This window comes from Thalassophryne amazonica, chromosome 19, assembly GCF_902500255.1.
Source record: "Thalassophryne amazonica chromosome 19, fThaAma1.1, whole genome shotgun sequence".
Lineage (NCBI taxonomy): Eukaryota > Metazoa > Chordata > Actinopteri > Batrachoidiformes > Batrachoididae > Thalassophryne > Thalassophryne amazonica.
The window spans coordinates 40,172,489-40,185,706 of NC_047121.1; positions in this window are offsets into that span (position 1 = coordinate 40,172,489).

Genomic DNA, 13,218 nt, shown 5'->3' on the forward strand with positions numbered 1-13,218 from the left:
CCCTGGTCCCACATCGGCCTGGATTTCGTCACGGGCCTCCCGCCGTCCCAGGGCATCACCACCATCTTCACGATAGTGGACCGATTCTCCAAGGTGGCCCACTTCGTGGCCCTCCCGAAGCTCCCAACAGCCCAGGAGACAGCAGACCTCCTGGTCCACCACGTCGTCCGTCTGCATGGGATACCCACCGACATCGTCTCTGATCGTGGTCCCCAGTTCTCCTCACACGTCTGGAGGAGCTTCTGCAGGGAACTGGGGGCCACCGTGAGCCTCTCGTCCGGGTACCATCCACAGACGAACGGACAGGCAGAGTGGGCCAACCAGGAGCTGGAACAGACCCTCCGCTGTGTAACATCCGCGCACCCGACAGCCTGGAGTAACCATCCTGGCCTGGATCGAGTATGCGCATAACAGCCAGGTGTCCTCTGCCACCGGCCTCTCCCCATTTGAGGTGTGTTTGGGGTACCAGCCCCCATTATTTCCCGTGGTGGAGGGAGAGGTCGGTGTGCCCTCGGTCCGGGCCCATCTTTGGAGGTGCCGTCGGGTGTGGCGCACCACCCGTTCTGCCTTGTTGAAAGCTGGGATGAGGGCCAAGACCCATGCAGACCACCGGCGGTCCCCGGCCCCTGCATACCAGCCCGGGCAGGAGGTGTGGTCGTCGACGAAGGACATCCCCCTACAAGTACAGTCACCTAAACTGATGGACAGGTTCATCGGCCCATTTCGTATCCTCAAGGTCCTCAGCCCTGCCGCAGTGAAGCTCCAGCTCCCAGCTTCACTGCGGATCCACCCGGTGCTCCACGTCTCCAAACTCAAACCGTACCACACCTCACCCCTCTGTGCTCCCGGTCCGGCGCCGCCTCCTGCCCGGATCATTGACGGGGAGCCGGCTTGGACAGTGCGCCGGCTCCTGGACGTCCGTCGAATGGGCCGGGGGTTCCAATATCTGGTGGACTGGGAGGGGTATGGACCCGAAGAACGCTCCTGGGTGAAGAGGAGCTTCATCCTGGATCCGGCCCTCCTGGCCGATTTCTACCGCCGACACCCCGATAAACCTGGTCGGGCGCCAGGAGGCGCCTGTTGAGGGGGGCGTCCTGTTGTGTGGGCCGCCAGAAGAGGAGGTACTGCTGGCCCACCACCAGAGGGCGCCCTGCCTGAAGTGCGGGCTTCAGGCACGAGAGGGCGCTGCCGCCACGGACACAGCCGGGAGTGACAGCTGTTACTCATTATTTCCTTACAGCTGTCACTCATTCTTCATCATCTCACTCCATAAAACCTAGACGTCATCTCCACCTCATCGCCGAGATATCGTACTTCTTTGGAGGTAATATCCTCAGCCATTTGTTTTACAATATATCTGTATATTGTGAGCGTCTGCAGGAGTACCGGTCCTTCTTTCTGTGGAAGCTGAGTGAGTGCTGGACGGCACTCTTTTTCCCTGAGGAATCACTGCGGTACTCTGCTACATATTGAGTGAGAGGTGGAGGTGGCATTCCCACCGTTGTTGTTACTGGGTGTACACACACCCACACTTGACTGTCTTTGCTCTTCGCCAGCATTACCAGATCCGACAGTCGGGGACAGTGATCACCTGGGAATTCGGGACTTGGCGGCTCCAGTATTCACCAGGTTCAGTGGCGGCGGAAATCGTGTGGTTCCGGCTCTTCTCAGGACAGACGTCTTCTATCCTCGAGCCTGCCCACACGTCACCCTTGTAATTTGACTGTAATTATATTCTGAGATTGTATTTCGTTGTGCACATTTCACAACATTAAATTGTTACTTTTTGGCTCTTCTATTGACCGTTCATTTGCGCCCCCTGTTGTGGGTCCGTGTCACTACACTTTCACAACAAGATGTTCATGATGGCAAATTTAATACATTTTCTGAAGTGTTGTGTAATATCAGTGTCTAGTTTTAAAATGCACGTATACAAGTGAAAAGGTTACAAAATTTGCAAGATAAATTAGCAGTTTAAATTATATTTATGCAAAACATTAAGCAGACAAGAGCTACATGCTAGGATGCTTTTATTGTCACATTTGTTTTGTATGTTTGATAATTCTTTGTCGTACTATATTTGATTTTTCTTATTGATAGTTCGGCCTAAGCAGTTGGTCACCCCTTTGAGTCTGGTCAGCTTGAGGTTTCTTCCTGAGGGAGGCCTGAGGGAGTATGTACTTGCTCAGGGGGTGTTGGTAAGGTTAGATTTCATCCTTGAGATGCGCACTGGGGCGACATGTTGTGATTTTATGCTATATGGTGAATTGACTTGAACTCTTCTTTCCAAAATGTTCACCATTAGTGTTTTTCCAAACTGTGCAAAAGTCTTAAGCACCCTTGCGTTTCTGTATAATTTTTTTTTTTTCTTAATTAGTATGTCTGTAAAACAACAAATTTGAGATTTGCACATTAAAGAGTGACTAGAATAGATGCAGTATTATAAAAAATTGAGATATCCTACAATTTTGTTTAAAAAAACTTTTATGTTTGGTGGGTTGTTCCGCCATCTGTAGATGAACAGAAAAATCTAAATTAGACATGTCCACTCATAATCCAACAAAAATAAAGAGATTTTTTAAATTTCATTAAACAAATTACAACACACACCTAATTTTTTTGCCTTATGCATAGCAACACAAAGAGTTGCAGAAGATTACTCAGTAGTAAGATGACAGTATTTATTTTCATTTATTTTATTTATGTAGCACCAAATAAGATGCCTCAAGGTGCTTCACACAAGTAAACCTGATCAAACACAGCGTGATTTATTAGAAATTGTTGGAGACCACCAAAGAGAAATTTAGTTTTTTCATCTCCGTTAAATTCTGTATTTTTACATTTGAAAAGTCACATATCTTACATGTTTATATTTTTCTATAAAAAATGATATTTGTTCTCTTTTTCAGATTTTTAAATAATTGGGTTGTTATTATTATTTTAGGCACATTTAATATTTTTTTTTTGGTCTGTCTGATTTTTTTTTTTATCTCTCTAATGTTAAGCACTCTGTTGGAAATCATTGAAGATTTAAATTTTTTTGTTGTTTTTAACGGTATTTTTACTTCTAATTTTCATTTATAATTTGTTTGAGAAAATTCATCACAGTCTCGGCCAGGTGTACTTACTTTGAACAAATGGCAAAGGCAAACCTTAAGGAGAGAGAGAGAGAGAGAAACATGATTCAGATAGAAATGAAGAAGCTGGAGGATGAAACGAGGAGAGTAAGAGATGTGGAGATAGGGATGGAAGTGTAGCAGCTTGCTCTGTGTTGTGTTTTTAACTTCTCCCACTCGCGACATGAACTCATGATATCTGGCATGGGAGGCAGGCTCTCTAATCAGAAGGCCAAAAGCCAGAATCCTTGTAGCTGTTGGGCAGTAATGTTTACTGACTACTATTGCACAGTGACTGTTGCTGCCCACCATCACACAAGGAGCTTGGACAAGGTTGGACCTCTCCAGATGGACGATCACTTGCACTGATCTGTGGGGGCTGGAAACTTTCCACATATCCTTTCTGCTAAGATCAGTTTCTCTTACCAGTGAATCTGCACAGCAGGAGTATGGAGGAAGACCCATGATGCAAGTTGTGTGGTGGGAGAGGAACCATGCTGCATATCCTGTGTGGCTGTAAGACATCATTGACCTAAGACAGCTATAGAAAGTATTACTGCTAGTCACAGATATTCTGGAACATAAAAGAAGAGAAAACACCAAGTCAAACCCAACTCATTACAATCCACATATCTCCTATGTTAAGGAAGCAGGACTGTTTCTTGCTAAAAACCCAGTCAAGCCCTCCCTGCTTTGTGCAAATGGTTGACTTCATTTCCCAAATGTCATGCTGTTCATCACCCTGAGGCCAGATATGGTTATCTGGTCAACAGAAGGGTGGAGCTGACTGTACTATGGGAGGAAGGATGAGGAGGCTGCAGACCAGCAAATACGAGCAGACCTGTTTTTTCCCCAGTGGAGGTGGGCTTCTGGAGATTCCCCAAAGAGAATGTGTGGAATCTTCTAATCTGGATAGAAGGAAAGCAGCATAGAGGTTGGTTGAGGCTGCTGAAAGAGTGTCCTAATGGCTATGGCACAAAAGGAAGGAGATGGGATGGACACCAGGAGGAGAGGAGTTCATGATTTGGCCACCATGACTGACCCACCAACCAGAGTGTGATGTAGCTCAAGGACAAACCACCTGAAGAATGTTGGCTGCCACATGAAGATCTTTTTTTCTTCCTGTTGGTCAAAACTACAACTAAAGTAGCTATGGCACAGCTAGTTTGGAGAGCATCCTAGAAATGTATAGCTCCTGCATCATTTTAAAGGAAAGAGAATTTTTAATAGGTTGAGAAATAAATGCAAATGAACCAGTTTTTCTAATCAGAACATTTAATAAAAATGTCAAAAGTTATTGAATAACAACAAAAATGATTTAATGTGATGAAATAAGAAAATACAGCCATACAGTGTATCCAGAAAGTATCCACAGAACTTTCTTTTTCTGCATATTTTCATGTTACAGCATTATTCCAAAATGGATGAAATTATTTTTTCCTCAAAATTTAACGCACAATACCCCATAATGACAATGTTAAAAAAGGTTGTTTTTTTTTTTTAGTCCAGCCAGAGCCAAGACCTGACTAATTGAACGTCTCTGGAGAGATCTGAAAATGGCTGTGCACCAACGTTCCACATCCAACATCATGGAGCTTGAGAGGTGCTGAAAAGAGGAATGGGCAAAACTGCCCAAAGATATTTGTACCAAGCTTGTGGTATCATATTCAAGAAGACTAGAGGCTGGAATTGCTGCCAAAGGTGCATCAACAAAGTATTGAGCAAAGGATGTGAATACTTATGTACGTGTGATTTCTTAGTTTTTATTATTATTATTATTATTACTATTTTTAATAAATTTGCAAAATTAAAAAAAACATTTGTCATGTTGTCATTATGGGGTGTTGTGAGTAGAATTTTGAGGGGAAAATGAATTTATTCCATTTTAAAATAAGACTGTAACATAACAAAATGTGGGAAAAGTGAAGCCTTGTGAATACTTTCTGGATGCACTGTAAAATGTTTTCTCAGCATAATAATTGGTACACTTTCATGAATTTACAATAAATTAGTTTTCTTTAAAAAAAAAAAAAAGTCAGGGGACAGACACATGAACATTTCCAAGTCATTAAATATGTCTACCTAACACAGTGGTACTCTATGGTAAATCTGTCTGAAGTTCACAGTTATCAAAAACTAAGTTATCATGCAAGAAGGGAGCTAGTGAGGGAAGCCACCAGTACAACGCTGGCAGAGTTACAGGCTTCTGTGGATGCGATTGTTGATTCTGTGCAAAGGGCAACCTTTTCGGCTGCATCACTAGTTGCAGCTTCATGATATACACAAAAATGAAATACTATACTTATATACTGTATATTGCTCATTCTGGCAAAATTATAGTTGAAATTTCATGGCATACCTTTAATAAATGGTATATTTACTTAATCTAGTTGTCAATCACTCACAAAATTTGTTTCTTTAAATGAGAAACATAATATATAATTAATTGTAACGTGTTGTAATTGTGGTTGACATAACTAGATTAAGTAAATGTAGACTTTAATTTTTTTTAGCGTGTGGAATGGAGAATGTTTTTCTAAAAGTCATGAAATTTCAATTACAGTTTGCCAAACAGAACACGGAAAAGCTGAGGTTCGATCTAATCTGTTTTCTTGTTCTACTCCAAACTTGCTGTAAAAGCGATTATTTACTGTAAATTCATCAGAAGGTGCCAATAACTGTCAGTTTATTTCAATTTATTTTCATTTATATAGCGCCAAATCACAACAGAGTTGCCTCAAGGCACTTCACAGAGGTAAGGTCTAACCTTACCAACCCCCAGAGCAACAGTGGTAAGGAAAAACTCCCTCTGAGGAAGAAACCTCAAGCAGACCAGACTCAAAGGGGTGACCCTGTGCTTGGGCCATGCTACAAACATAAATTACAGAACAATTCACAGAACAATTCACGGATGAATATACAAGAAATGCCATTGGCGCACAGGACAGGAGGGTCGCCAACACAAACACAACTCCCATATCTGTTAAACAGAGAGAAAAAACAGAATTAGGCATCAGAAAGACAAAAAATACTGTAATTTGTAATTTGCCAGCATTAATCAACAAGAAAAACAGAAGAAATACTAAGGTGATCGCCGGCCACAAGCCTTAAGCGTCACGAAAAAAAAACAAGAATTTAGGTAAAGTTGAGGCTGCGGCCCGCTCCAATTACTAATAAAATTAATTAAGAGAGTAAAAAGCGTAAAAAACAAAACCCTACCAGTATGCTAGCCATAAGTAAGGGAAAAGAAGTGCGTCTTAAGTCTGGACTTGAAAGTCTCCACAGAATCTGACTGTTTTATTGACACACGGAGACCATTCCACAGAACAGGGGCACGATAAGTAAAAGCTCTGTGACCCGCAGACTTCTTATTCACCCTAGGGACACAAAGTAGTCCTGCACCCTGAGAACGTAAAGCCCGGGCCGGTACGTAAGGTTTAATTAGGTCAGCTATGTAGGGAGTCACATGTAAATATTATGCCTGTATTTTTTTTTTTTTTTTTTTGGTCACTATGTGAAAGCATTTTCTGTTGTTGTTCAGTAATGCTGGACATTTTATTAAATATATCAGATTGGCTCCTTTGTATTTATTACACAATGCCAATAACCCTGACCAGGACTGGTCTCTCTGGGAATGGTGTAGGATGGTGGCTGCTGGCAAGAGGCAGGCCTGGGATCAGCTTGACTTATTTGCTTTGTCCCTGGCATTGTGAAAAACAATCAGAGTGCCATTTCAAACAATGGCCACTCAACTCTGACCTTCGATGGGAGGCAAATTAGTAATGAACAAATCAGAACATGGAAATACGCCAACCATTACACCATTCTTAGCACAATCCTTGTATTCAGAACAATCAAAGTCCAGTAGAAACCAACGCAGGCAGTAACCCTCAGTATGCTGCGATTCCTATGTCTGCATTCCCAAGAAAGGTCTTTTTTTTTATCTGTTTAAGTGGTACGTGAACTAGAATATGTAATTATATAATTTTAACACACCATCAGTTAAAAAAAAGCCTAATCCACTACAGTGGAACAGTTTAAATATGGAAAAACACTGACAATTATATGCTTGAAAGCAAATCTACAGTCAAACTTTAATAGTCACCAAGAAAGTGCTAGAGACCTATTGGTGTTTTTAAATGGATATTTTACATACATTTATTTAAAAATAGCCATTCAAAAACAGATTTTGCAGCAGAATGGTGGAGCAGTGGTTAGCATGGAGATGCAGTGGTCCGCACAGTGATGCAGTGGCTAGCATAATGGCACACAGTGAGCCAGATGGGGCACTTGTTAGTCCGCTAATCCAGTGGTTACCATAATAGTGTCCTGGTAGGCTAATGCAACACAGCTTAGCATGGTGGCATACTGGTTACAACATTGGTGAACTGGTTAGCACAGTAGTGATTAGTACAATGATGCAGTGGTTAGCATGGAGGTAGAGTAGTTAACGCAGTGATGCAGTACCTAGCAGTGGCACACGGGGAGCCCAACTGGGCACTTGTTAACCCAGTGATGCAGTGGTTACCATAGTAGCATTCTGGTTGGCTAATGCGGGCACAGCTTAGCATGGTGGCATACTGGTTAGCACATTGGTGAACTGGTTAGCACGGTGACGTAGTGGTTAGTACATTGATGAAGTGGTGAGCATGGAGAAGCAGTGGTTAGCACAGTGATGCAGTAATTAGTATAGTGGCACACAGGGAGCCCAATGGGGCACTTGTTAGCCTGGTGATGCAGTAGTGTTCTGGTAGCATAATGCGGCACAGTTGCAGGTCAGCATACTAGTTAGCACACTGGTGATCTAGTTACTACGGTAGCATAGTGTTTAGTACAGTGATGTAGTGTTTATCCCATTAGTGCACTGATTATTACCACTTACCACTTCGTTGCAAGAAGGTCCTGGGTTCCACTTCCTTTTTTTCATGTGTTAGTTGTTCTAACATGTTCTAACAATGTCTGTGTGGGTTTTCTCTTACCATTGCAACATGCCATTAAACACATTAGGTTCTTTCTCTTTGTTAATCAGGAGTCGGGTGAAGAAAGGCATCCGGTGGGAAACTTATGCCAAATCAACATGTGGCTTATGAAAAAAATCTGAGGTCCACATTGGATTGAGTGAGATAGAGACAGAAGATTATGTTATGATTATGATTACAAATGATTATTAACCCCCACCGGTTCATTTACAGGCCAAAAGACAATTTTGTTATTCTTGGCCAGATGTTAAATTAGGCAGCTGTGGGACTGAAGACGTCGATGGCAGTGAAGATGTCAGAGGGTACCATTAACGGCCCGGCCCAACCAAGCTGAGGGTAGCCAGAAATTTGGGAGAGGTTGTCTGCAGCTGCTCCGAGGTAGGAGTAGTAACACAAAGACCATGTCAACACTGCTGTCATGGTGATGGAAAACGTCACTTGTGATGTCACTGCACTCAGGACCGAGAAGTTCAAGACGGTTTCCCATTGAGAGGTGGAGCTGTGTAATATATTGACTTCATTTGATCTCATTTTCACTGTGCTTGAAATGAAGTGTAAATGTCACAAAGGAACTTGCTGGAGGAACTATGTGTGGTTCCTGTTAAAGGTTCAAACAGTTGATGTGACAACAGCAGCATTGTCCCAGGACATAAGACTATATATGTATCCGATATCGATCCTGAGGTGCATTGGTGCAGGAGCTTATCTCAGGAATCCTTAGCATCGAACGGATGTGAGTCTACAAGCCCCCCTAAATTTAACACAAGTCTGATGCAGGTTCGTTCTCCAGCCTACAGCGGTGTCTGTTTACGGCTTGGTGGACTGGCACAATACAGAAGAAGTACTATGTTGTCCAAGGACACAGACAGGTAGCATGACTAGGAATCAATTCCAGATCTACATGTTTGCTCAAGAGAGATGGTTCTTAGGCCTAGAACACATAGAATGATTTTTTTTTTCCTGAGTATTTTCCTTTTATCTTTCTTCAATTTCATTAACACTCTGACATTGCTTTTTCTTTGATCTCAGTTTTTTCATCATGAGAGCTAATGACATCAGAACTTGTGCAAAATCTACTTGGGGATCATTGGGTCTGGAGAACTTGAGCCTCTCCCAAGTATAATTTCTGCTGAATCTACACATTGGCCAGCAGTCTCCAGGTTTGGCCTTTGGTGGCCATGGCAACAGTGACATTATCCAGAGTGTCCTGAGGTGCGAAGAGCCATAATATGACGTACGCATGTGTGCTGAGTCATTGCAGAGCTGATTAAGCCACGTACGCTGGTCCAAACCCCCTGAGTCTGAGAACTACTAACCCAACAGGCAAACAGTTCAGACTCTTACTACTAAATTCTTACTACCTTCCTCTGTCAGTTAACAGAGGTGATGGTAGTTGCTCAAAACTACTCATTGGGTGTGTTCTCAATCCGTGTGCACCTTTTATGAGTAGTTCACCTCAAAACTTAAACAGACCCTGCAGTCAGGATCAAAGGAATCAGGATGAATATTCAGCTATAAAGATCAAAGTCGAGATCCACCTTTTGATCCGGATGCACACCAAAGTCATGGAACTTGAAAGTTTGAGGGGGAAAAAGCCTCACACAAGCACATATTCACCATTAACCCATGGTGCCCTGGGTGAACATGAATAAGCTCACCACTTTTCTGCAAAGTAAAGTTCAGCAGAGGTGGAAACCCCTCATTCCAGTGAGTAAAAGTCCTACCGTGTATTGTTTCTACCTGTACACCAAAACACACAAAGATCTAACAGCAATAGTAGTACTAATTAGCTCATCTACCTGCCAGAAGAGCTGAACTAATTAGAATCAGCTTACGTTAGTGGGCGGATGGAACAAATATCTGGTCAGACTTTTAGACATTTAAGTCAGGGATTTCCACCTGTGCACTTCAGTGATTTTGACGTTTGGACCTCAAAATCAATAGGCTTCTTGTGGTTACCACGCCTAACACACATACAGAGTTTGGTGGCAATTAGGAAAGTAATTATGCTTGTATGATTTTTACAAAGAATGCCATTGTGTCCTTGCCATTGACATTTTGTCCCCAAAGACAATAGGCCTTTTGAGGTCAGTATACCTAACACATACAAAGTTGAGTGACATTCGGGCAGTTAAAAAATAAGTTATTGTGCTCAAAGTATCTTTATAAAGCATGTTCCAGTGACCTTGACACCCCAAAATCAATACGCATGTTGGGGTGACTGTACATAATGCATATATCAAGTTTGGTGAAAGTTGTTTGAGTATAACTGAAATAATCTTGCATAGAAGTGAAATGCCACATGACTGAGTGACATCTAGCCCACTGGTGGCGCTGTGGGAAAAAGAACGAAAATCCTCATATGAAAGAAAATAACTTCAACGCAGCTACTCTTCATGTAATTTTCTTTAAACATCTTTATTTCAACTTAAAACTTCAGACAAACGCAATAGGACGGGTGAAATATGAACAAAAGAAAGACGAGAAAAAGAAAAAAAAAACATGCAAATAACCATCCGTATTTGAACGCATTTCAGCTGACTCGACCTCTTCCGACCAGATTTACATCAAAGCAGTCTTTACCTCTCACGGTGGAGGTAGAATTTCCTGATAAAAGTCTTGCATGGCTTCTCTCCTCGCTCAGCGCTGCAGCTGAATTCTTTGCATAGTCACAAAGTTATTAACCCGAGTGCAACAGTTCCCCTTGAACACTGTCTGGTTTGTGTGTGTGTGAGCGTAACATCAGTCACAGAGGTATTCGACACACCTCATATCGTTGTGATTGCCAGTCGAGCAGAGCCTCTCGTCGGTCCTCCTCATGTCCTGCTGATGACGTCGCTGGGCATCAAACACAGCAACATATGTATATTTTACATAAATTACACCCCCCCCCCCCCCCCCCCCCCCCCCCCGAGCCACACAGTGGCACCGCAATGCAAACTATCAAAATACACCAAATTAAGAGCTGTTAAGTCTATAATGGCTTATTATTACTGATTATTATATAGTTTAATATGCAGTCAGGCACATTTAACAATGGCTTTTCGAACATAAATGGAAAACCAAAATTCTCGAGGCCACGTGGCACCAACAGGTGGTCAAATGATTCCGAATCCTTGAGCTGTTACACGTCTGAATATTAGAATTAAGTTAAAAACAATGAAATAAATTCAGGCATCTGTTTACAAAAATTTCTCAAATGATGTCCTTTAAACTCAGTGGAAACTAATCTCTTTTCAGCATGACATAAGTGAAATAATCTAAAAGTCAAGATGATGGGTTGCCTAAGTAATGGTATTCTTCAGACAAGATGCCTACATGAACACGAAGGGGACAAGTGAGGGAAGCCACCAAGTCATCCAGACAACTCTATAGAAGCTTCTGTGGCTGCGGTTGGAGAAATTTCACTGAGTTCAAAGGGTATCAGAGTAGAAATTTCTATATACACAAGCCTGATTATTATTAGTACATTTCTTTATTTGATGTATAACATTTAAATGTGTAAGTGTGCATGTGGATAAGTGCCGTTTTGTCAATTTGGAGCCACTGAGGACAAACTTTGTCCTACTGCTCGTTAAAAAGTTATAAAAGTACACACACTGACAGCATCCGATCCTGGGACACAATCACTAAAACCCCACTTCACTGATTTCTAAGTAAAACCATAAAAACATATAACTGTGCAGCACAGTAAATAAATGTGTAAAGAGGCATCAATAGAAGTGTTTGCATGATGAAACAAAGCTAAATATTCTTGTGACTATTTGCAACTCATACAGGTGTGAGGTGGCGGGTAGAGTCACATCCATAAGTACTTGAACAGTGACAAGAAACAATCAAGATGTGCTTGTAGTGTTGACTTTTAGCTTTAATTTAAGTCAATAAAACCACTGAGGAATTATATCCATTTGTACACACAATTCCTTCACTCTCAGAGGCCGTAGGTCATCGGATAAAGTATTATTTAATACAAATAATCACTTTTACAACCCATTTAGACAAGTCAGGAAATGGATACATGAACATTTTCAAGTCACCGAATAGACTGAATTAGACTTAATTTACATTAATCATCAAGCCTTATTGTTGTCAACTGTGTGTGTATATACACCTGTTAAGATCTAAAAACTTTAGTGATGAATTCAAACTAAATTTGTCACATTAGTTAAATCCCTCCCAAGCATGAACCCCTTAACTTTTTATATTCAGGGGTCAGAGGTCAAGGACAGAACACAAGGTCAAATGTTTTGCCTAGTGCAAGAAGGGGAAAACTCATGAATTAGAGGTGACAGACTCATGGTTACTATCAGATAAGTCATATGTGGGCTTAATATGTTCGATATCGCTGACATTAATTAGCGAAGCTCTTCAGTATCTGTGTATATATATCATCAAACAATAATTTAAAATGTAATAATTGTTGCAGAACCTCAAAGTAATGATAGGCTACTTCACAACTGTTCTTACAATTCTTTTTTTTTTTTTTTTTTTTTACGACAATACTGCAATAATGTAAAGAAAGAAGTTTGTGCCATTTCCAGTTTTTGGCTTCGTCTACCATTGAGTGAGCTTGCGACAGCGGTACATGTAATAAGCAACTCTAATGTGACCTTGAAGGTATTGATGCAAAATATACTTTCCCCACGGATACAGTATCCCTGTGGCTGCAAGCTTTGTGCCCAGCTCATTAATAAATACAGTAAATTTGTCTGGAGAAGGCAGTTCTCAAAAAGTGAGCTACTGTGCAATAAGGAGATTAGTGAGGAAAACCACAAAAACCCAGGACTAATCTGAAAGTTACAGCTTCTGTGGCCAACTGGAGAAACTGTGCAGTTTTTGTCTGTTGCATCACTGTCAAGACAGTTTCATAGTGGAGTGGCCACAAAGAAGAATTTTTTTTTTTTTTTTTTTTTTTTTTAAGATGTGACATTTCAGTTGACATTTGCCACAATGCAGATGGGACAACCCAAAGCCTAGATTTCTTTTTTGTTTGCTTTTCTGGTGTGAAAATCTGTTCCACTCGATCATGAAGCTGTGACTGTTGACACAACAGATAAAAGCTACGCCATGCACAGTTTGTCCAATCACCCCCCCCCCCCCCCCCACCACCACCACCACCACCA